The 22,900-nt window shown below is 38.4% G+C and overlaps 1 long non-coding RNA gene across 1 annotated transcript in view; it reads left to right on the top strand.

Moving 5' to 3' along the window:
• LOC115277010 overlaps positions 1–22,900 on the top strand; it is a 37,865-nt gene that overhangs the window by 7,881 nt on the left and 7,084 nt on the right. Inside the window, exon 2 of the long non-coding RNA XR_003902163.1 lies at positions 17,642–17,824. This is a non-coding gene — a long non-coding RNA (uncharacterized LOC115277010). The remainder of the gene's footprint in view (positions 1–17,641; positions 17,825–22,900) is intronic.

Raw genomic sequence — 22,900 nt, 5'->3', positions numbered from 1 at the left:
GCAATGCTATTGCTGGGTCATAAGAGAGTTCTATGGATAGTTTTTTGAGGAACCTCCACACTGTTTTCCAGAGCGGCTGCACCAGTTTACATTGCCACCAACAGTGTAAGAGGGTGCCCATCTCTCCACACCCTGTGAGAGGCTTTTTAGTTCAATGCAATCCCACTTGTTTATTTTTGCTTTTGTTGTCTCTTGTGCTTTTGGTGTCATATCTGAAGAAGTTGTCGCCGAGATCAATGTCAAGGAGCTTTCCTCCCTGATAAAGTGTGTTCCCTCCATACTCTGTTGAGAGTTTTTATCATGAAAGGATGTTGAATGCTTTTTCTGCATCTATTGAGATGATCAAATGTTTTTTATCTTTTGTTCCAATAAAGCGATGTGTCACATTTATTGATTTGTGAGCGAATTAAATCCCAAAGGTGAAACTGACTCGAACATAGCGTGTGATCTTTTAATATGCTACTGAATTCAATTTTCTAGTACTTTATTGAGAACTTTTGCACCTATATTCATCAAAAACATTGGCCTGTAGATTTCTTTTCTTGTAGTATCTTTATCTAACTTTGGTATCAGGGTAATGCTGGCCTTGTAAAATGAGTTCGGTAGTGTTCCCCTAAGAGAGTTATCTTAAAGGTCTTGCCATACACAGAAGAAAGGCCTAACTAAGTGAAGTGATGGACATGTTAATTAGCTTGATTGTTATAATCATTTCACAGTGTTTACATATAGCAAAACTTCACATGTATACCTTAAATGTACACTTTTTATTTGTCAAGTATACCTCAATAAAACTGGAAAAAATAAATTCTTAGATGAAAAAATTATGCAACATTAAATATAAAATAAATCATTATCATGTTAAAACATAAAAATATGTTATTTCGACATTGCCATATTTAACTGACCTAAAATTAAATAAATAGGTTTTTTTCTTTGAAAAAATGGAGATAGCAATTTGAATCTATATCTGGAATAACAGAAAAAGCTATCATAATAGTTGGGTATAATTATGATTCAATTTCCTTTTCCTAGCTTGCTCAAACTATGTCTCACGGGTCAGTGTTTATCATTATCATTCAATCTGGTCATAAATTCTAGAAATCTAATTAGACTACTTCCTATCCCTAAGTCACTCCTGGTTTGCCATTCAATTTTAATTTTAATTCAAAAGTTTGTCATATCAGCTCCTGGCCTTTTCTGCTCCCACTTTCCCTGACCTAGTTCAGTGTCTTGTCCAAATGCAATGGCCATTGCACTAGCCTTCCTCTCTAAACTCTACTGTCAACACTGCTTCTAGAATAGCCTTTCTGAAATACAAAATTCATTTCCTTGATTATCAATCCTGGTGACTTTCCACTGCACATAGAATCAGGTCCAAATCTGATTGGACACCAAGCTCCTGAATTGGGGCTGAGCCTGCCTTCTTGTGATCATCAACCACCATGCTCTTCTGTGAACCTTACTTACATCATTTTTTTCTGAAGATACTTTGTAATTTCTTATCTTTTGGGGCTCAGATGTGCCTTTTATAATTGCTGTCTTGATTTTTCTTGCCTTCATTTAGAGAATTTGGACTCATTCTTCAAAGCTCTTGTAAAACATTATGTCCAGGTAGATTCTCTTTCTGATCCCCTCAGACAGAAGAACCAATCGACTGATCTGACTTTAGTGCATCTCTTTTATTATAAGCTTTATTATTTTTTTTAAATATTTGCTACATTGTAAGAATGAACTCTTTGAGAAAAAGAACCAGGATTTATTTGTTTTTATGACATATTATCTAGCACAGCACCTGGGACATGATGAATGCTTAGTGAAGTATTTGTTGGATGGGTGGATGAATGAAACCAATCAGAATTGTTCAGTACCAGTTATAAAGCAAACAGCAGAACTTGCTGGCTATCCACATAAGGATTTTATGCTGCCTTCTAACCACTTATGGTATTACTCAAATCTTTCCTTCTTGGTGAAGAACTCAACAGTCCAGGACTTTGATACCTCTTCTTTTCTCCAAACTTAATTGGCAGTAAAAGGTAGTAGCTAAAAATATGGGTTTTAGGAACAGACTATCTGCAACCAAATTCTGACCCCTTTATTTACAAGCTGTGTAAATCTGTCCAAGTTATTTAATGTCCGTGTGCTTTAGTTTTCTATAAGATGTTTATTTATTGAACCCATCTCATAGTGTTGTGGTGAAGATGAAATGAGTGAATACATGTGAAGCAACCAGAATTGTTCCTGGAATGCACTCAAATGCATCATTGGATTTTAGCTATTGTAATTGTTACTTCTGGGTTTCAGTTACCTAGGGCTTTGTTGATCAGTCAGTAGTGAGTTGACAAATTCACCCCTACTGACGGCTAAATGATTGAGCATAATATGTGGTTCTCTACCTCATTATGACAATGTTTGGTTTTAAATAGCTTTAATGAGGCATGCCAAAGAAATGGTTCATGGGTCAGTATTATTATTATTATTATATTATCATTATTTTTGAGAGAGAGCCCAAGTGAATGGGAAAACGAGAGAGAGAGGGAGAGAGAATCTTTTATTTATTTATTTTATTTAGTTTTTAAATTTAATTTAACATTTTTTGAGGTTTGTAAGCTTTTATAATTTAAATTTTAGTTAGTTAACATGCAGTGCAATATTAGTTTCAGGAGTAGAATTCAGTGATTCATCACTTACATTCAACACCCAGCGCTCATCACAACACGTGCCCTCCTTAGTAACCATATAGCCCATCTCACACCCCCTTCCCTCCATCAACCCTCAGTTTGTTCTCCATTGTTAAGAGTCTTTTGTGGTTTGTTTCGCTCTCTGCTCTTCTCATATGTTCATCTGTTTCATTTCTTAAATTCCACATATGAGTAAAATCGTATGGTATTTGTCTTTCTCTGATTGATTTATTTCACTTAACATTTATACCTAAAGAGGTAAAACATCTGTACTCTGAAAACTATAGAACACTTATGAAAGAAATTGAAGAGGACACAAAGAAATGGAAAAGCATTTAATGCTCATGGATTGTAAATGTTGTTTATTCAAAGAACCAAGTTTTACCTTGGTTGGTCCTCTACTGTAATTTTTTTTCCTGTTTTGTGAATTCTTTGTGTTTATTACTCCTTTCTACTTTCATTTAATTTTCTCATCGTTTTCTAAATTTTTTTTTTTTAGTTTAAATCCAGGTTAGTTAACATATAGTGCAATGATGGCTTCAGGAATAGAATGTAATGATTTATCACTTACATGTAACACTGAGTGCTCATCTCAAAAATGCCCTTCCTCAATGCCCATCACCCATTTAGCCCATCCCTCACCTGATTCCCCTCCAGTAACCCTCAGTTTGTTCACATGAGCATGAGATCATGACCAGAGCCAAAATCAAGAGCCAGACACTTATCCAACTGAGCCATTCAGGTTCCCCACTGTGGAGAAATTTTGAGCTGTATGAAGATTTTTAGATTAAGTTACTGAATATCTCTTTTTCCATCAAACCATAATTTCTATTTTTAAGCTTTTATTAGACTCTCTCTTTTGCCTGCATGAGACTACTCGTATACTGAGGGTTACTAAAGCAGAATAAAAGAAAAAGATAAGACATTAATAAACATAGTACAAACAATTTTTTTAACCTGAGGAGCATACTATATTTTTGTGAAATATTAGAGTTCAAATGTAGGAATTCAGAAAGGACATATAATAGGTTTGGGATAATCATTAAAATCTTCTTGGCAGGGGGGCTCCTGGGTAGTTAAATTCGTTAAGTGTCCAACTTCAGCTCAGGTCATGATCTTGTGGTTCATGAGTTTGAGCCCCACATTGGGCTCTGTGCTGAGAGTTCAGAGCCTGGGGCCTGCTTTGGATTCTGTGTCTTCCTCTATCTCTGCCCCTCCCCTGCTTGCACTCTATCTTTTTCTCTCTCAAAATTAAATAAACATTAAAAAATTTTTAAAAAAAGCTTTTTTGTGGTTAAGAGAGAGCCATGATTGATAGGTAGAGTTCAGATAGGAAGATAAGAAATAGAGAAAAGAAAAGGCCCAGTGTCAGTTTGAGAGACCATTTGTCTGTCTATTAAGTGTATGAGTCCTGCTGCCAGTAGAATCTCTTGGGGGTACATTTTAGTTTCAACTTCTTATTCAAAAGTCCAAGATGAAATACCAGTTCTTACTCACCAATTGCCTTCAAGTATCAAACATTGTTATTGCAGCGGGACTGCCGAGGGTGGAAAACCTCATAAAGAATATTGTACAGAAGACAGATTCATGGTGTATTTGCAGTAGACAGAGTGGGTAGGAGGAAATAGATAAAGATTTGATAAGTTGTCTTCAGAGGCACCTTCAAACTCTGAAGCGATGAGTCTCTGCTAATGAAGGTTAGTTGGTGGTACCAGACACTGATTTTTCTGGACATATACTGCATTTTTGCCTACCAGTTCAAAAGAATCTTCAAGTGTTCTTTGTTAGAACTTTCATCCTCCTTGTCCCCTAAGAATAATTTATCAGTGCAAAATGACTCTAGAAGGGAGCTTTTATTTCTGAAAGATAACTGACAACTGGGGTGGATGGTCCTTTGTATGTATCCATCCTCTGAAAGGCTTCAATCATTAAGAAATCCCCTGCATTTCCATAATTATTCCCCCCAAAATGGATTTTCAAGATATAGTAATGGATGAAAAAACATCACAGTCCTCCATAATTCTGACTACATATATCATTCAGTTTATGTTGGCAGTTTCTCTCATCTACAGAGAAAATGTCTTTGATGGTATAATGGCAGAAATCACATTGGATCGTATTCTTACTTTCAAATGACATTCCAATTGGAATGCAAGGAGCATTCTTATTAGCTTGAGAATTAGCATAAGCTTATAGCCTTGTATTAGGCACCTGAAAATCAATCTATTGCAGCATGAATATCAGCAGCTAGATCAAACAGGACAGCAGAAGTGGCCTGTCACTTTATAGAATCTTTACATTAAAAGGGATAAGTATACATATAATGCTTTTCAATTCTCTGTACTCAAACATGAGCTTTGAATTGTTTTGATGATTATATATTTGGTAGAAAACTGTTTAGGGAACAGACTTGCAAGTCTTTAAAAAATTTTTTTTAAATGTTTTCTATTTTTATATTTTTGACAGACAGAGAGAGACAGCGTGAGCAGAGGAGGTTCAGAGAGAGAGGGATACAGAATCTGAAGCAGGTTCCAAGCTCTGAGCCGTCAGCACAGAGCCTGATGTGGGGCTTGAACCCATGAACCGTGAGATCATGACCTGAGCTGAAGCTGGACGCTTAATCGACTGAGCCCCCAGACTTGCATGTCTTAAAGCCCTGTTCCCACTCATACCACGCCATAGTCTCTGTAGTCATCTGTAAAATAGGATTAAATAAGCCAATGTGTATAAAGTGCTAGTAAATAGTACTAGTCATGGAGGGGGACTAATATCTAGTAACCTCTGCCTACCTATTCATAATGCGTTTTGTGATTAACAACAACCACTTATAAAATAAATTATTTTCCCCCAAAACTCTTTTATTTGTTTCATCCTCAAGGCCTGAGATCCAATGAATAGAGTGGAAATGTTATAGGCAAAACTCTGGTACAAGGACCTCATTGTGGAACCTACTGGGGTGTTCCTATTTGGGGCATTGTCACCTGGCCAACAGGAGAGAGAAACCTTCATTGTTCCATGTACCCTTATTATTCCTGTGGACCATGTGGTCAAAAGCCTCATGGAAATGGGTTTCTGGTTATTAGAATTCGATGACCTTTGGAACGTGATTAATCTTTCCTTTATGTCCCTGTCAGTAAAATTGAAATAATACTTGCACCGTCCAGTGCAGCACTGGCATAAGGGTAAAATGAAATCGTATTACTAACAGCAAACACATAATGCTTACTCTGTTCCAGTTTCTGTTCTGAGCTTTCGACATGCATTGACCCATCTATTCTTCTAAAAACCTTTTATGGTGGCCACTACGGTATATTTACCTAGGAGAGTTGCCACATCTCCCTTTCCTAATTCATCCACACATTCCAACTAAGAATCTACACGTTTAGCCATGTATACACAAAAGTCATACAACGTAATGATAGAGCTGGGGTATGCATTGAGGCAGTCTGGCCTCACATGATGTCAACATCTCAGAGATTTTGACAACCCTTTGCAAACATTAAATGACAAAGGCCTGGAATGATCATCTCTACTTTGGTTTTCTACCTGTGGGTAAGAGGAGTCGAAGCGGATTGGAACCTGGGGAGGGAAGGAACTAAAAGCTGGTTTTGTTTGTAATATGCATTTGAGGAAATTAGTGAAATACAGGCAGCCTGAGAATAAGATGCAAGGAAAGTAGAATTGAAAACCAATTTTCATATGTAGTGGAAATGGAAACATTGGGACATTTATGTATTCATTCATTCATCTACTCCGTGTCTGGCATTGTGCCAACAGTAAAATGTAGATGAAAAAATGCAGGGTTTTTTTTGTTTTGTTTTGTTTTTTTTTTGGTCTTAAAATGCTCGTGGTCTAGTGAGGAGGAAATTAGATCTTGGCTGTCATTTTGTCATCTATTGGCACGAACTTCAGTGAGTCACTCAATGGCTCTGAAGCTCTGTTTCCCTATTTGCAGATGAGGATAAACTCATTATGTATGATATGTACGTATAGGTTTAGATATGGGCTATATATATATTACAAGGTTTAGAAATGGGCTCTATCAACTGCCTGAAGGTAAAACATGGAGAGTGCCAAAGCTGGGAACCCAAATTGTACACTCCAGTAGTGGTCACACGGAACCCCTGGAAGATATCTAGCAGGGACATGGGTTGGTTAGTTTTTCATATTAGCAAATTCATCTTGGTAGCAGAATGGAGATGGAGCTGCACGGGGACTAAGTTGAAGAACAGAATATCCTTTAGGAAAGTATTAAAACATAGAGGGTAAGAGCCTGCAAGGGAAAGAGAGTCTGTGGATTTGGAACAAAGACAAGACAAAGTTTGTAGATAGATTTCTTAAATAGGGGTATTTTATGGTGTTTAAAAATGGAATCTTAGGGAAGACCAAATGAGAAAATAAGGGTTTTTTTTTCCAGAAAATACTATTTATAATATTTCTCTTGGTTTTGAGGTAGAGGAAAGATAGGTATTCTGAGTGTTAATTTTTGCCTCTGAGCTCTCTCCATCTCCCTTTCCAAAGGGTCAGCAGGGGTCACCTTGTTCTGAGCCTTTGGCACCCTTCCACAACAACTTTCTAGAACATACTTCACCACATTGCACTTATTTTTTTTTATGACTGTCTCCCCCAGGAGATGGAAAACTCAGTGAATAAGAAGTGTCTTTTTCTGAATGGTGAATATTTAGATAATGTGTGGCACAGAGCAGGTATTCAGTAAATGTTTGTTGAATACATGAATGAGTAAGTAAATGAAAGCATAGCAGTTAAGCATAAGATCCCTGGAGTAGGACTGATAGATTTTGAATCCTGATTCCACCATCAGTCACTAGCAGAATAACAACCTTCTAAATCTGTTTCTTCATCTATGAAATTGAAATGACAGTATCATGGTGTTGCAGTGAGGTTCAATGGCACAAATATATGCAAAGTGCTTGGTCCACTCCCTGATATACGATAAGCATTTATTTAATTAAATGAAAGCTAGCACTATCACTATCAACCTTATTATCATGAAGACAACTGGACTTTTCATTCCTCACCATTTTCTGCCATCCCTCTACTCTCTGCTGCTCAGTATAGCTTGGATTTGAAAAATTGAATTGACGGAAACAATGATTATATTAACTAAACTTGATGAACGATGGATTTTTCTTTCATTATTCCAGCTTATTCTCTACTGTTTGCTTCCATGCAATCAAAGCCTTAGCATGTATCTTTATCTATCAATCTATCTATCTATATCTACCTATCTATTTATCTATCATCTATCTATTATCTATCTATCTATCTATCTATCTATCAATTTATCTATCTATCTATAAGAAAGGTGTGTGTGTGTGTGTGTGTGTGTGTGTGTGTGTGGTGTATGTGTATACACAAACCATACACACACATCTTGTACATAATTCCATACACACATATACATCTGGGAAACATATATGTGTAAATACATAGCTCTCCTACATTACTTCTATGTCCAAGTACTGCATATCTATATAGGTATGTATATTTCCTTGCCATAGAGAAATATTAAGGAAGGAACATCAGCTCACTGGGAACCCAGAAACAGAAACAGCTTGACCCTAGTATGGTAGTAGGGCAAGCGGCTATCTTTGAAGAATTGGACCAATATAAACAGGAGTCACTGGGACAATTGGAAAGTAGTTTTCACAGCTTTGTTTTCTTACCAACTGACCAAACATAAAAGATGAAACTCAATATGTGACAAGGGCTTGGTTTTATATACTCTCTCCAACACCTTCCACATTTCCAAATAATTTGTTTGAGAAGCACACTTTGTGCTTTTTATTAAGCTCATGATTGGGCTGGATTTCTCTGTATGAGGAGACTTAATTTGTCAGTGAACTATAGCTTCAGGTTGGCCATCTGGAAAAATAAACTCCTCAACAGCCATGTAATTTGTCTTTTGTCTGGTTTCAGGCAGTGGATTTTTGGGGATTAGTATTGAACAAACAGCAAGCAGGCTCTTTCTTGGCTTCTTGAAGCTCTCTCCCTTCTCCAAAGGGGCATCTTGCTAAGTTACAAGTTAACAAATGGTTCTTACTCCTATAATGCCTTTGTCAACACCATGTATATATGAACCAAATTTTCAATAAAACAAAACAGCTTTCCTTTTCTACTTGGGAAGGTAATGCCATATGGACCCAAGCCTAAGGTCAGGAAAAGCATATTGCGTGGAACACAGGCCAACACACCAGCTGTGCCTTGCGCCAGAAGGTGAGGGGGTGGCGGGAGGAGACCTTTCTCTCTCGGCTCATAATGCTTACCCCCCACCCCACTTCAACCCACCAAGTGACTAGTATGATTGTTCAGGAAATGTCATGAGGGACAATTCCCATGTTTTACTAAAACTAATTGTAAGTTTTTTCTCCCAAAGCTTAAACACTAGATCACCTTTTCTTGATCTCAGAGATAGGGCTTGGCAAGCCTATGTCAAACATACTTGCTCAGGTAAACACTGTAGTTCCTGATAACTTATACTTGTTACAATTCCAAGTACAGTTGCAGAATTATTCTCCTCTTTTCTTTCCTTGATAAGGAAGCAATTTCCTGGATCAGGAAGAGGAGCATAGATTGTAAGAAAGGGGAAAAAAGGTCACATAGGTCTGGGTTCCTGGCCTGGTTCAGCCATTTATTAGCTAAGTGAACTTGGCTAAATGACTTACCTTTCTAAGCCTCATTTTTTCCATATGCCTTTTGGGGATAATGTAACTAATAACATAACTAATAATCATGGGCTCCATTTCATAGGGTTATAGTAACTAAATGAGATAATGGAGACATGTGAAGGTGCTACCACAGATCTGACCAAAGTACTCAGTAAATTTCAAAAATAAAATTAATTAGGGGCACCTGGGGAGCTCAGTTAGTTAAGCATCTGACTTCAGCTCAGGTCATGATCTCACAATTCTTGGGTTCGAGGCCCATGTAGGGCTCTGTGCTGACAGCTCAGAGCCCGGAGCCTGCTTTTGATTCTGTCTCCCCCTCTCTTTCTGCCCCTCCCTCATTTGCTCTCTGCCTTTCAAAATTGAAATGTTAAAAAAAATTTTTTTAAATAGAATTAAATTAATTAGGACAAATGTGCTTTTGTTAGGCTCATACTACATACTCCCATACACTGTACAGGTTTTTAAAAATATAATAATCATACCTATGTTTTACAGTAGGCATTCTGTGCCAAGAACTAAGACAAGGACTTCATAGCTACTATTTCTATGATATGGGAATTGTTAAAACTTGGGGAAGTTCACTAGTGCTTTTAAACTCACTTGTGGTGTCAGGATTTAAATCTGGATGCTCAGACTCTGGCCCTTACCAAACTGCTAAATTCCTGACCGTGGGGATGCATGTAAAACAGTGACTTAGTAATTTCATACGGTTTCTTACAATCTTCACAGAACAGTGGCCACAGCAGAGAGTGCCTTTGCAGGTCTCTGCTCAACATTCAGACTTCTTGTCTTTATCCAAGTCTAGCGCAAAAGAAACCTGTTACCTTCAGGTGTTCTGTCAAAGAGGTTTACCATTAGAGTCAAAAGCTGCCGTGCTCTACAAATCTATATGGGTTTGCTAGTTTTCTATAGCTGTTGTAACCAAGTACTACAACTGATGGCTTAAACAGGAGCGATTTATTGTCTCACAGTTTTGAAGGCTAGAAGTCGGAAATCAAGGTTTTTGTCAGGATTTGTTCCTTTTTAAAAAAATTTTTTTTTCAGTATTTATTTATATTTGAGAGAAAGACAGAGAAAGGGCATGAGCAGGGGAGGGGCAGAGAGAGAAGGAGACACAGAATCCGAAGCAGGCTCCAGGCTCTGAGCTGTCAGCACAAAACCCTACACGGGGCTCGAACTCATGAATTGTGGGATCATGACCTGAGCCAAAGTCGGACACTTAACTGACCGAGCCACTCACGTGCGTGGATTTATTCCTTCTAAGGGCTGTGAGGTAGGGATCTGTTCCAGGCCTTTCTTATTGGCTTGTATATGGTTGTCTTCCTTTTGTGTCTTTTTACTTTGTTGTCCCTCTGCATATATATCTCTGTGTAAATTTCCCGTTCTTGGGGGACACCAGACATGTTGGATTAGAGCCCATTCTAATAACCTTATTTTAACTCACTACCTCTGTAAAATCCCCATTTCCCAAACAAGGGCAAATTCTGAGCCACCAGAGGTTAGAATTCTAACATATGAATTTGGTGGTGGGGACACAGTTCTACCCCTAACAAACCCATTAGCGGGAATATGTCTTGTCTGTGGCAAGATTTACTAAGTAGAGGTTGAATTAGAAAGCAGAACACCATTGACCTCAATCTTTAACTTCAAAGACATTTTTTATTGCTTTCACTCTTGTTCTCTGTTACCTGCCATCCCACCAAACCCTCTAAACTTTAATTCTTTCTATGCAAATTTTTGACACTTTTTATATTCCTTTATAACTTCGTAGGGAAGGTGCTTGTTATGTTCTGTAACAGAAAATGTAACTCTTTAGTAGAAAATGTTGCTTGTTTAACCTGAAACCATGTTCCCCAAAAGGTTCTTCTTTCTTGTGACAAGTTGTCCCCAAAATGCCAGATGAATATTCTTTTCACTATTTTTTCCCCCTACAGCTAGAGGCAAGATTTCTCATTCTTAGCACTGTTGACATTTTGGGCCAGATCATCTTTGTTATTGAGGACATCCTGTGCATTGCAGGGTGGTTAGCACATGCCTGGCCTCTTCCCAGATCCCAGGATCACTAGCCTCATTGTGACAAAAATGTGTCCACACACTGACAAATGTCTCCTGGGTTGGGGAGCAGAATCATCCATTTGCTGACAACTGAGCTAGAATGGGCATATTTGTATGGTAGACATAGGCACTCAAGAAATGATATTTTTCTAACTTTAAAGTTTATTTATTTTTAGAGAGAGAAAGAAAGAGAAAGAGAGAAGAGAGAGAGAATTCTGAGCAGGCTCTACACTGTCAGCACAGATCCCGATGTAGGGCTCACACCCACAAATTGTGAGATTATGGTCTGAGACAAAACCAAGAGTCAGATGCTTAACCAACTGAGCCACCCACATTCCCCAACATTTTCCTAACTTCAGACCTTCTCCACATCTCTGTTTTTGCTTTCTTTATTGGCAGTAAATGTTGCCTGTTAAAATTGAGTAGCATCTTAAAATTTCAGCTTCATCCAGGATGTGTTTCAAAGATGTCCTATTGATTTCTCTTCTGGGCCTCCTCCATGCCCGGATAGACATTTCTATCAGATTGTCTAGCTCTCATCTTAAAACAAACATACCTAAATTAAACTAATTTGTGTGTCAACTATCGCAGAGGAAAAAGAGTTTTTCTTTCTATCCTTTTGAGTTCTTAGCTGAGAACCCTATAATAAAAGACAAGTTAACAAGAGAAAAACAGAGGTTTATTAGTATGTATACCTCATGCATACATGAGAGATACACAGGGAAGAAAGCCTAACTCTGAGGTGGTGTAGAATTCAGGCTTAAATAGCATCTTAATAGGGGAAAAGGTGGGGTGCTCTAGGCATCTGAGAGGAGAGTTATGGTTTTTAGGAAAGATGAGTGGGCCTTTAGAAGAAGAGATGGGAGGTTTAGGGCAACGTTTTTCTGGGTGTGTTGTCATTCTAATCTCCTCTCCTGTGAGTAAAGTCTAACTTTCCTGGTTGATGAAACTCCTGGGGAGGGGTTTTATGACAGCTGATTGTTGTAGGTCAACTTATAGAATGTAATGAGTTCAACTACTCATAGAATGTAATGGGTTAACTTACTTATGGAATGTAATAGACAATTTGTTGCAAGCCATTCCCCCACCCTTTTTCTATGGTTGCTAAGATCCAGCCAACAGAAAAATTTGCTTAATCACTGTCTAACTATGATTGATTATCTTAAAAGAACAAAGAACTAAATTGATAGATTCTCGCCAAAACTAGTGTCTGTGTGTCACAATGTAATTGGCTACCATGGAATGCTATGTATGTCTATATAATCTCACTGTAACCTTTGTTCAAGGCCATTCTCTGCTCCTTAAGACCAGGGAGATCAGGTTTGGCCCTGCCATAAACAAATTCTTGCCTCACTTCAACTCGGCGTTTGGTGGTCTTTTTGACATCACCCTGCAACATTGATTTTCTTTGGAGTATCTACTTTAGGCAGATATGGAAATTCAAGAACCGTTCCTCCCTGCATTTGTGGTTTTTTAAAAGTGCCTATATCTCAAAATAATCAGCATATTAAAGCAGCGTATTTGGAAGTGGCATGTCATGAACCCCTACAGTCATATTTTGAGGTAGCATATTAAATTTTTAAATTTTTATTCATTTATTTTTTTTGAGAAAGACCAAGACAGCATAAATGGGGGAGGGGCAGAGGGAGAGGGACAGAGAGAATCCCAAGCAGGCTCTGCACTGACAGCTTACATGGGGCTTGAAACTGTGAAATCATGACCTGAGCCGAAACCAAGAATCAGACACTGAACAGACTGGGGTAGCTTATTAAATTCAGAAAGTGTAGGATTGATGAACTACATATCCAGCCCGAAGCTGGATGTTCTCTAGGAAGGGAGGCCACCATCTGGAGCTCAGAGAGTGCTAGTCTAACTACGGATTCTTTACAAGAGACCCCGCTCATAATGTCTATTGACATGTACAAGCTTCAAGACATTTTCAAATCCAAAAGGTAGTAGGGACTACTCCCAGATGAGTTAGAAAAGACTCTTAGAAGATGCCATCTTTCATTTGAATAAGAAAGAAAATGACGTGGTGTTATTGTCTCACAAGCCCCTTAAGCATTTGAAGTGAGTCTTCAGGAGACAAACTTGATCCTGAGCTGTGGAAACAGAGTTTCCAGGGGGAGTGAGATTTGTTTGAATTTGTATACTGATGGATTTCTCAGATGGCATTAGGAGTGGGGGTTTGATGGGTAGTAGGGAGGGGAGGAGAATAAAAAGGCAGCCTTTCTTATAATAAGCTACATCCTGTCACTTAGGGGCATGTGCCTGATTATTACTCTTTCACGCATGGGTGCACTGTTTGCTTAAGGTGTTGTGAAAAGTTGCCAAGAGATAAATTCAACTGTTTTTGAGAATCATTACGTGGTTCTGTGTTTATTTCCCTGGCACCCTCCAAGATCTATAATTTGATGCCGAGCAGCTGCTTTCTGGTGCTTGTAAGTAAAAGTATTTAAATATGTCTGAAACTCATTGTTTAGAGAATGTATACAAAACAGGATGCCTTTGTAGCACAAGGGAATCTACAAGAAGAAGGAAACTTTTTTATATGACTACTGCTAACATTTATTGTGTGGCTGGGATAGTGTTACAGTTTCTCAGCATTGGTTATAAAGATGATAATTAAGTAGGCGGTCCCTGTAGGCTCCCTACCAACTTAGAAGCATTTCTCCTTCTCAGATTTCAGCTACTACCTCTCCCAAGTGGGAGTTGGAAAAGCAAAATAAGAAGACCTTTGAAGCCATACAATGTCTGGTCTGTCTTGGCTAACTGTGTCGTAATATAACTGGTATTATAGCAGGTAGCAGGAAAGTACATGTCAGGAACAATACAATTCCACTTTTTGTCGATAGCAGGGAACAGAATGGGCACTTGCACCACCATTCTCACAGACAACTACTTCCTCACAGACTAGAGAAGGTGGTCAACTCTTGCGGGACGTTGTTACCAAAATGGCTATCATGTGAGTACTAGTTTATCAAAGTAATATTAAAAAAGCTGAGCCTTTTAACTCAAAAGTATACACTCCAGTATTCCTCTTTTCCTTCACCCATGCTCTAGCAACACATCTCAGGACTCCTAAGATGACATTGAGTCTGGTTCTCCAACGTGTGTGTTAATAGGGAGACAAAGCCTAGCAATCATTGGAGTGGGTTAGCAAAACTATGACTTACCTGCTAAGTATCCTTTTGTGTTTGGCTAAGAAGCTATTGCTCTCCCATTTTTCTATAAAGAAAAGTATTCCTATATCACTCTGGTTAGTAGGCAAAGGAAAGGTAAGAAAAAAGAAGTCAGGATTGCCTCATTTTATTGTGTAAAAAATGAGTTCCCTGTGAATTTGTAGCATTGAAGTCTACAGATTCAGGTGCTTTTCTAATAAAGTTGCTAAATTTTGCCTCAGTGTCCTCTTTCTTTTCGACTAGAGAGTTTCAGCTTTGAATTATTTCACTGCGGTATAATTCACTCTACATGGTTCTTAGTCTTGAAGATTCCTGATACATCCTGAAGGCACCACATTACCTTATATCCAGAACTGTTTGCCCAGACCTGTGGGAGACTTGCTTAGTGAAGGTAACCATTTTGGGAGCCTATGAATCCAAACTCATTTTAGGCCAGTGTCTAAGACCACAAAGTGTCAAATGCTAAGCTGACCAAGTATTGTGTGAAGACCTGACTGAACTCTAATTCAAAAGGGTGAGCATAGAGAAAGAATCAAGGGAGGAAATCATCACTTCCTCAAATCTGATTGAAGGTTGAGAAGGATCAAGGAAAACTTCAATAGCTTGGAAACCAGTCCCCAGGAAAACAATGAATAGGGCCTGGAAGAAAAGAAAGGAAGATTTGCTGATTAGCTTCCCCTGTGGAGAGAGTCTCTGCCACTTGGCTTCCTTTGATGAGATTACAGACTTCTGAAACTCATTCCCACCAGGAAGGTAGACATGTTGAAAGAACATCCTTCTAACTAGGCAGGAACACATTCCTTGTTCTTGGGAAAGTACATTATTTTGCTCTCTGGAATGACTTAATCATGTTTTCATCCTTGAGGCCAGAGAGGTTCAGAGGAGATTCTGAACCAATCTAGTCTAAGAAGAAGTTGAAGCTTATGTGATGAAGTTGCAAGGATTCCAGATGGCCGACCCACTGTATTTTTATTTTTACATAATATTCCTCAACAGGGGAGAGGGATGTTGTTAATGATTCTCTTACATTTCTTGTTCTTGAGTGTTCCAATTGCATTTCTCCTTGGTTCCCTATACCCCACCCCAATTGGGAAAGGAGGAGACAAGCTAACTTTTTATTGATTTGGATGCCATAAGCTAACAAATAATTTCTGTCCCCTTTGTTTTCATATGCCCTCAACTCTCACTATATCCATCAACTCCAATTCACACCATCATAATGTAAGATACTTAGAGTTGAACAGAATTTTAGTTTAGATTTAAAGTTCCCAACCTAAGCAGGAAGCTCCATTCCTGACTTATAGTCACTGCATCTTCTTAAAAACCATCAGTATAAGGGACCTTCTTGGTTGAATTGATGTATTTTGGTATATTTTGTCTTTAATTCACCATCCTCCACATATGCCTTCCCTTTATTTCTCTGCTTATTCCAACCTCAAATATCTTCCAAAGCTCATTTTAAATCCTATCATTTTCTTATGGACTTCTTAGACTAAAGGTGATCACAGAAACTATACATTTAGTAGAATTATAGAATTTTTGTCAGTTAAAACCCAAAGAGAGGGGTGCCTGGATGGTTCAGTTGGTTAAGCCGCCAACTTTGGCTCAGGTCATGATCTTGCGGTTTGTGGTTTTGAGCCCTGTGTCAGGCTCTGGGTTGACAGCTCAGAGCCTGGAGCCTGCTTTGAATTCTGTGTCTCCATTTCTTTATGCCCTCCTCTGCTCACTCTTTGTCTCTCAAAAAGAAATAAATGTTTAAAAAACAACCCAAAGGGAATGTACAGATGTTCTAGTATAGGCTCTTCTTTTTAAGGATGTGAAACTGACAATAAGGAAGGACTAATGGGAAACCAGGCCATATATGACATTTTGACATCTTTAATGCAGCTATCAATAGTATTTTTCTTTTTAAAACAAGGTAAGTCTGTATTTTTTCCTCTTAATTGCAACCTTCTTGAAGGCAGTGATTATAATTTCTATGTCTATGTATTCTGCAATGCTCTTTCATACATACTAGGTTGTTTTAAGTCAGTGCTGTCCACCAGAACTTTCTACAATGGTACAAATGTTCTATAATATCTGCACTGTCCAATATGGTAATCACTAGCCACAGGTAGCTTTTAAGCACTTGAAATGCTATTAGTACATCTGAAGAATTGACTTTTTAAAGTTATTTCATTTTCATTACCTTAAATTTAAACTTCTATAGACACTTGCTGCTAATGATTACATTAAACATGGCAGCTCTCATTCATCTGTTGATTCACTGCAAGTGAAGAAAAGTTAGAGCACAGTTGTTGACTTGATAATCTCTTAATAGTGTTTGAATCAGAATAACAGAGGTTTAGAGAGAGAAAAGGCCAAGTCTCATCACCTCAACTAATAGCCCCAGAAAAGTGAAAGTATTCAATCAAGATCACATGGTTAATTAGGAATAGAGCTGGCACCAGGGTCTAGGCCTACTGGCTATAGTTTTTCTTTATTATTTTTTCATTGTTTGTCATACTGTCTTGGGGGAAGACAGAGGAGGAATCAGGTAGTAAGTAAGTAAGAAGAGAAAAACCAACAGAAATTTAAAAAGTATAATAAGACGAGTGAGGGTCATAGATAAGGAAGAAAGGAAGAAAGAATGTCATATAAGAGTAAAGAAATTTGTCAAAGGATGGTGATGAAGAGAGTGAAAAAAAATTAAAAGCTCATACTTTCAACCATGGGCTGGTGTAAATGAAGAATTGCCTTTTCAATGCAAAACAATGTTACTGTAATACACCGGGGACCATTTCATAGATGTACCCAGGATTACACAATGAAGAGAGTTTAGTGGTTACTGAACCATGACAAAGCCCTCATACTAATGAATTACATTCCTGGAAACCTTTGTCAGACCAGTCAAAGAACTCTCTTTGAATGAGCACGGAATGTTAACATCTGGTACACCAAATGGAGATAACAGTTTCATCCAAAGCTTCAGTTAGTCCAGCTTTTATCCCTCTCTGTTGTCCCCTGATCCCACTTGATCCTTCCTCTTGCTTTGCAGCAAATGAAGGAGAGACATCACTGAAGTGTTGGATTCTGCGGCATGTAAGAGACCTGAGAAGTAGAAGCTGGTGGATGTGAATTGTCTGGGAGCCTCAAGAATGCTCCAGATGCCCCTTCTCCATACAGAGTCAAAAGCTCCAACAACCTTTCAAGAGAAAAATTTGTAGAGAGACTGTAACCAGTAAGTAAGAGAAGCAACTAGTTTCCAAAAGCTCAGTGGTGTTCAAAACAGGATGCTACATTTTTATTTATTTATTTATTTCGTAGTGTTTGGTATTTCATACAAAAAAGGAAAAACTAAGACTAATATCTGTAATATCCTGCTCTGTAAACTGCACTTTGTTTCTTTGTATCTTTTCCCTTTCTGGTAGGGAAGTGAAATGACACAGATTTTCTTAGAGTGTGTGGAATATTTATTTTCTTATTAATTCAATGGTTGTTCAGTTAGGTCATGGACATAGCAAGGTTTTTGTTTGTTTGTTTTTTGCACCTCAAATGCTACTTTACCTGTTGATATGGCACCAATCTCCAAGTCACAAGGTTAGGTTAGAATTTATTCATTTAGGATTCTAAGGTGGGGCCAGTCATCAGTCCTTACCAAAGCGTATGCTTTCTCTGTTCCTCCCTCCTGTTTTCTTCTTCCAGGTTTCTCTATTTCTTATTAATACAACCACCTGCATTAGAGCTCTGTGGGGGCATGTTGGCTGTCCCTTTCCTCTTATATCCTACCTCTAGATAATTGCTCCAGCAAGCAGGTTTCTTTCCACAGTCTCTCACATTTGGTTTCCTTTTATTTCATTGCCTCCACGCTATTCCAGGGTGCTGGGGTTTCCTGTGTCTCCTGTCACCAGTTCTTCATGAATCATTCTTCAGATTGGGACTAATTGTATGACTCTATAGCTCAAAAACTTTCAGTGGTATGAGACATTTAAAAAGAAAAAGGAAGAGAAAGAGAAGGGAAAAGGGGGAGGAAGAGAAAGAGATAAAAAAAAAAAAGAAAGGAGGAGAAAGTTGCCAGTGTTAAGAAATAAAAAACTAAGAAACTATGTAAGAATTGAACTTATGCTACTGATGGTGAGTCAAATAAATGCAACACTATATTTCATGTAATAGTTGTGAATAATTGCTTTAAAATATTTAAGTTAGATTGCTACCTTCCAGCATACACCAAAATAACTTTCATATTGATTAGAATATTAAATATAAAAAATTTTTCTAAAGATAATTGCAAGATATGGGAAATAATTGTTTCAGGTCAAGATTAGAAAGATCTTTCTAGGGACACCTGGGTGGCTCAGTCGGTTAAGCGTCCAACTTTGGCTCAGGTCATGATCTTGCCGTTTGTGGGTTCAAGCCCTGTGTCGGGCTCTGCGCTGACAGCTCAGAGCCTAGAGCCTGCTTCAGATTCTGGGTCTCCCTCTCTCTCTGCCCCTCCCCCACTCTCTCTCTCTCTCTTTCTCAAAATAAAATAAAGGCATAAAAATTTTAAAAAAGAAAGATCTTTTTAAATAAAATAAAAGCAAAAGAAGAAGGAATAATGTAAAAGATTGAGCATAACATAAGCATTAAAAATCCACTAAGAACCAGGGTGTCTGAGAAGCTCAGTCGGTTAAGCTGCGGACTCTTGATTTCAGCTTAGGTCGTGATCTCACAGTTCAAGAGATCGAGCCTCACATAAGGTTCAGTGCTGACAGTGCATGGAGCCTGCTTCTGATTCTCTCTCTCCCTCTTTCTCTGTCCTCCTCCCCTCCCCGGCACTTACTGTATCTCAAAATTAATAAATAAACTTAAAAAATTTCTTAAAACAATAAAAAAATCCACTAAAAACCCATTCTCAAAATTCAAAAGCAAAAGTCCATCTTGGAAAAAATATTGCCAGGCAATATGGCATATGAAGTGTGAGTGCATTCGAAATACGGATCTCTTACAAATCAGCAGGGTGAAGAACACTCCAAAAGAAAAGCAAATTGCAAAGATTATGGAGAAGGAATTCACAAAAGAATATAAATGATCTATATTATGAAAAGAAAAGATCAGAGCTATTGTGCTTTTTATCTTTGCATGTCCTTCCATTGCTTAAAGCTCATAAAATCCCTCCTCATTTCAGGATGAGTCAGTCAGTCTCATTATTTCAAGTTTATATATTCAGTTTGCATTTCATAGTTTAATCCACTCAATTCATTTGACTGCATGCTCTGAGATTTTAGAGTCAATTCAGTTGAAATCTTTTCCCTCCTTCCTAGACTGTAAGCTCTTCAAGGGCAGGAACAACGTGCTATTATTTTGTGGACCCAACAGCTGTTGATGTGTACAGCACTCAAGAGTCTACACAGGAAGGGTAAAGAGGGAGGACCAGAGAAGTTTTGAGAGAGGACACATCTTTTAATGTGAGCTTTAAAATTCAAATACTTTTTCGGGGCACCTGGGTGGCTCAGTAGGTTAAGCCTCCGACTTCGGTTCAGGTCATGATCTCACGGTTCGTGGGTTTGAGCCCCGCCTCAGGCTCTGTGCTGACAGCTCAGAGCCTGGAGCCTGCTTCCGGTTCTGTGTCTCCTTCTCTCTCTGCCCTTCCCCCTCTTATGTTCTGTCTCTCTCTGTATCAAAAATAAATAAAACATTTAAAAAAATGTTTTCAAATACTGTGGGCGTTTGTTTTTTTCCTATTGTTCCTCTTTTGAGATAAACATGGCTTTAAGGCAATGTTATATAACTTAAGGAAAAGAGTACTGAAGAGACACAAATGAGGATTTGAATACTGACGCCACTCCATCATTTCACTCTGAGCCTCACTTCCACATCTGTAAAGTAGATATACTGCCTACTACTTGCATGGCTATTAAGAGGATAGAAACCCACATTTGTTTGTTTCTTTTTAATTTTTTTGTTTTATTTATTTTTTTTGAGAGAGAGAGAGAGACAGCGTGAGCAGGAGAGGGACAGAGAGAGGGAGAGACAGAATCCGAAGGCAGGCTCTAGGTTCTGAGCTAACTCTAAGCTCAGAGCCCGACGTGGGGCTTGAACCCATGAACCGTGAGATCATGACCTGAGCTGAAGCTGGTTGCTCAAACGACTGAGCCATCCAGGCCCCCAACCCATATTTGTAAAGTGGACAGCATGCTGGTTGCATTCCCTTCGTATTCCCCTTTCTGCTATGCTGAAGTAAAATGCAGTAGAATGCATGAAAACATCTTGTGACATGGGATTTTTAAAAATAGCACAATGTACTATTAATTAAAATGTTGGTATATATGTAAGGGTAAATTGCTTGTTATGCTCTTCTTAATGAGCAATTGAATAGAAGCAATGTTTGGGGGAGAAGGTTCAGAGTAGGTAAATAAAAGTAAGAAAGTAGAACACAGTGAAATGTGAGAAGCAGGTGATTAAAAAGATTCTATCGTGTTGGTGTCGTGTAGTAGAAATGGCATGCCTTTGCGGGTCAGAAAAACTTGAGTGTCAGTTCAGCTCTGCACAAGCTCTCCACGCCACCTTAGGCAAGTTCCTTGTCCTCATCAAGATTCGATTTCTCAACCTGTCAAGCTGGGATTAATAACATTCTCACAGCAGGGATGATGTGAAGACCAACAAGATGAGTAAATGAAAGCATATGGTACATCGGTGACATTTGATAAATTCTTTCTTTTCTCTCTCTCTTTTTTTCTTTCCTCTCAGAGAGTAAATAGCCAGCCTGACCCATCATAATACCTATGGGTATTTATATATTTAAAAGACCTGATGTAATTTTTAAGTACCTAACCAACTATCAATGAGTGACTTAGGTGTCAGGAAGAAGAGATTCTACTTTCTTTTTTTAATAGTTTATTGTCAAATTGTTTTCCATATAACAGCCAGTGCTTCTCCCCACAAGTGTCCCCCACCATGGTCATGGTGGAGATTCTACTTTTCAAAGTGCCTTCAGACTTGGCCCCTGCATTTACAATAGGATTTTTGGATCTGTGTATGTCTCATGATGCAGAGTCTAAATCTCCATGCATATTTAGTTAATCTCAGTTCTTTTTTTAGTATATGTGCTGCTGAAGCTACAAGTTCTTCTTGTAGACACAGCTATCATTTTGCTCTTGTAAAGACTGAGAACATGGTGTACCAATTCTCTGTTGTAGGGGACTATCATTAGTTTTTACCACTGCCTGCTCTTTAAATTTTGTGAGCTGTAAAATGCAGCACTATATATTCCTGTGTTGTTTTTTTCCCACTGAGAGTATTTAAGTTGAATGTGTTTTTAATAGTCTGGGAGGGAAGATACTGGTGATAAAGCAAAGTATTTGAAACTTTAAAAACAAGCAGTACATTTAAGCAATTATGGAGGTCCCTTTTTCTTGAAATGTTTATTTATTTGTTCTTGAGAGAGAGAGAGAAAGAGAGAGAGAGAGAGAGAGAGAGAGAGAGACGCAGAGAGAGAGGGAGAAAATCCCAAGCAGGCTCTGCACTATCAGTGCTGTCAGCCTGATGTGGGTTGTAGGGCTTGAACTCACAAACTGAGATCATGACCTGAACTCAAATCAAGTGTTGGACACTTAATCAACTGAGCCACCCACGCACCCCATGAAGGTCCCTTTATTAGTGATTAAATATAGTATTATAGTATATCTAGAGTGAAAAAGTGCTAATCATCAACCAGCAGTAGTCCTTTTTTGTTTTTTAATAAAGGGATGTTTATATTGTATTTATTTACTTTAATTCCATTTTATTTATTTATTTTTAAAAATACTTGTTATTTAATTTTGGGAGAGAGAGACAGAGCATGAGCGAGGGAGGGGCAGAGAAAGAGACACACACACAGAATCTGAAGCAAGCTCCAGGCTCCGAGCTGTCAGCACAGAGCCCGATGCGGGGTTTGAGCCCACAAACCACAAGATCATGACCTAAGCTGAAGTTAGATGATTAACTGACTGAACCACCCAGGTGCCCCATATTTTAATTTTATTTTATATAGCAAGAGAGGGTGGAGAGGAGCAGAGGGAGAGAGAGAATCTTAAGCAGGCTCCACAGTTAGCATGGAGCCCTATGTAGGGCTTGATCCTACAACCCTGGGATCATGATCTGAGCTGAAGTCAAGAGTTGGACACTCAACTGCGTCACCCAGGCATCCCAGCATGGCCTATGACATTTGCCTCAGTGTATTTCATGTAACAGGATACAGCAGAGTACTTATATTGCTATTTTGCCCTTAAAATTGCTAGTTAAGGAATATGACTCCAGCTTCTCTTATATTTTCTTTCAGTGTGACCTTGAATGAAAA

Source organism: Suricata suricatta, chromosome 13 (assembly GCF_006229205.1).
Source record: "Suricata suricatta isolate VVHF042 chromosome 13, meerkat_22Aug2017_6uvM2_HiC, whole genome shotgun sequence".
NCBI classification, from domain to species: Eukaryota; Metazoa; Chordata; class Mammalia; order Carnivora; family Herpestidae; genus Suricata; species Suricata suricatta.
The sequence above is the reverse complement of the archived record's forward strand: the minus strand, read 5'-3'. Positions and strand labels throughout refer to the sequence as shown.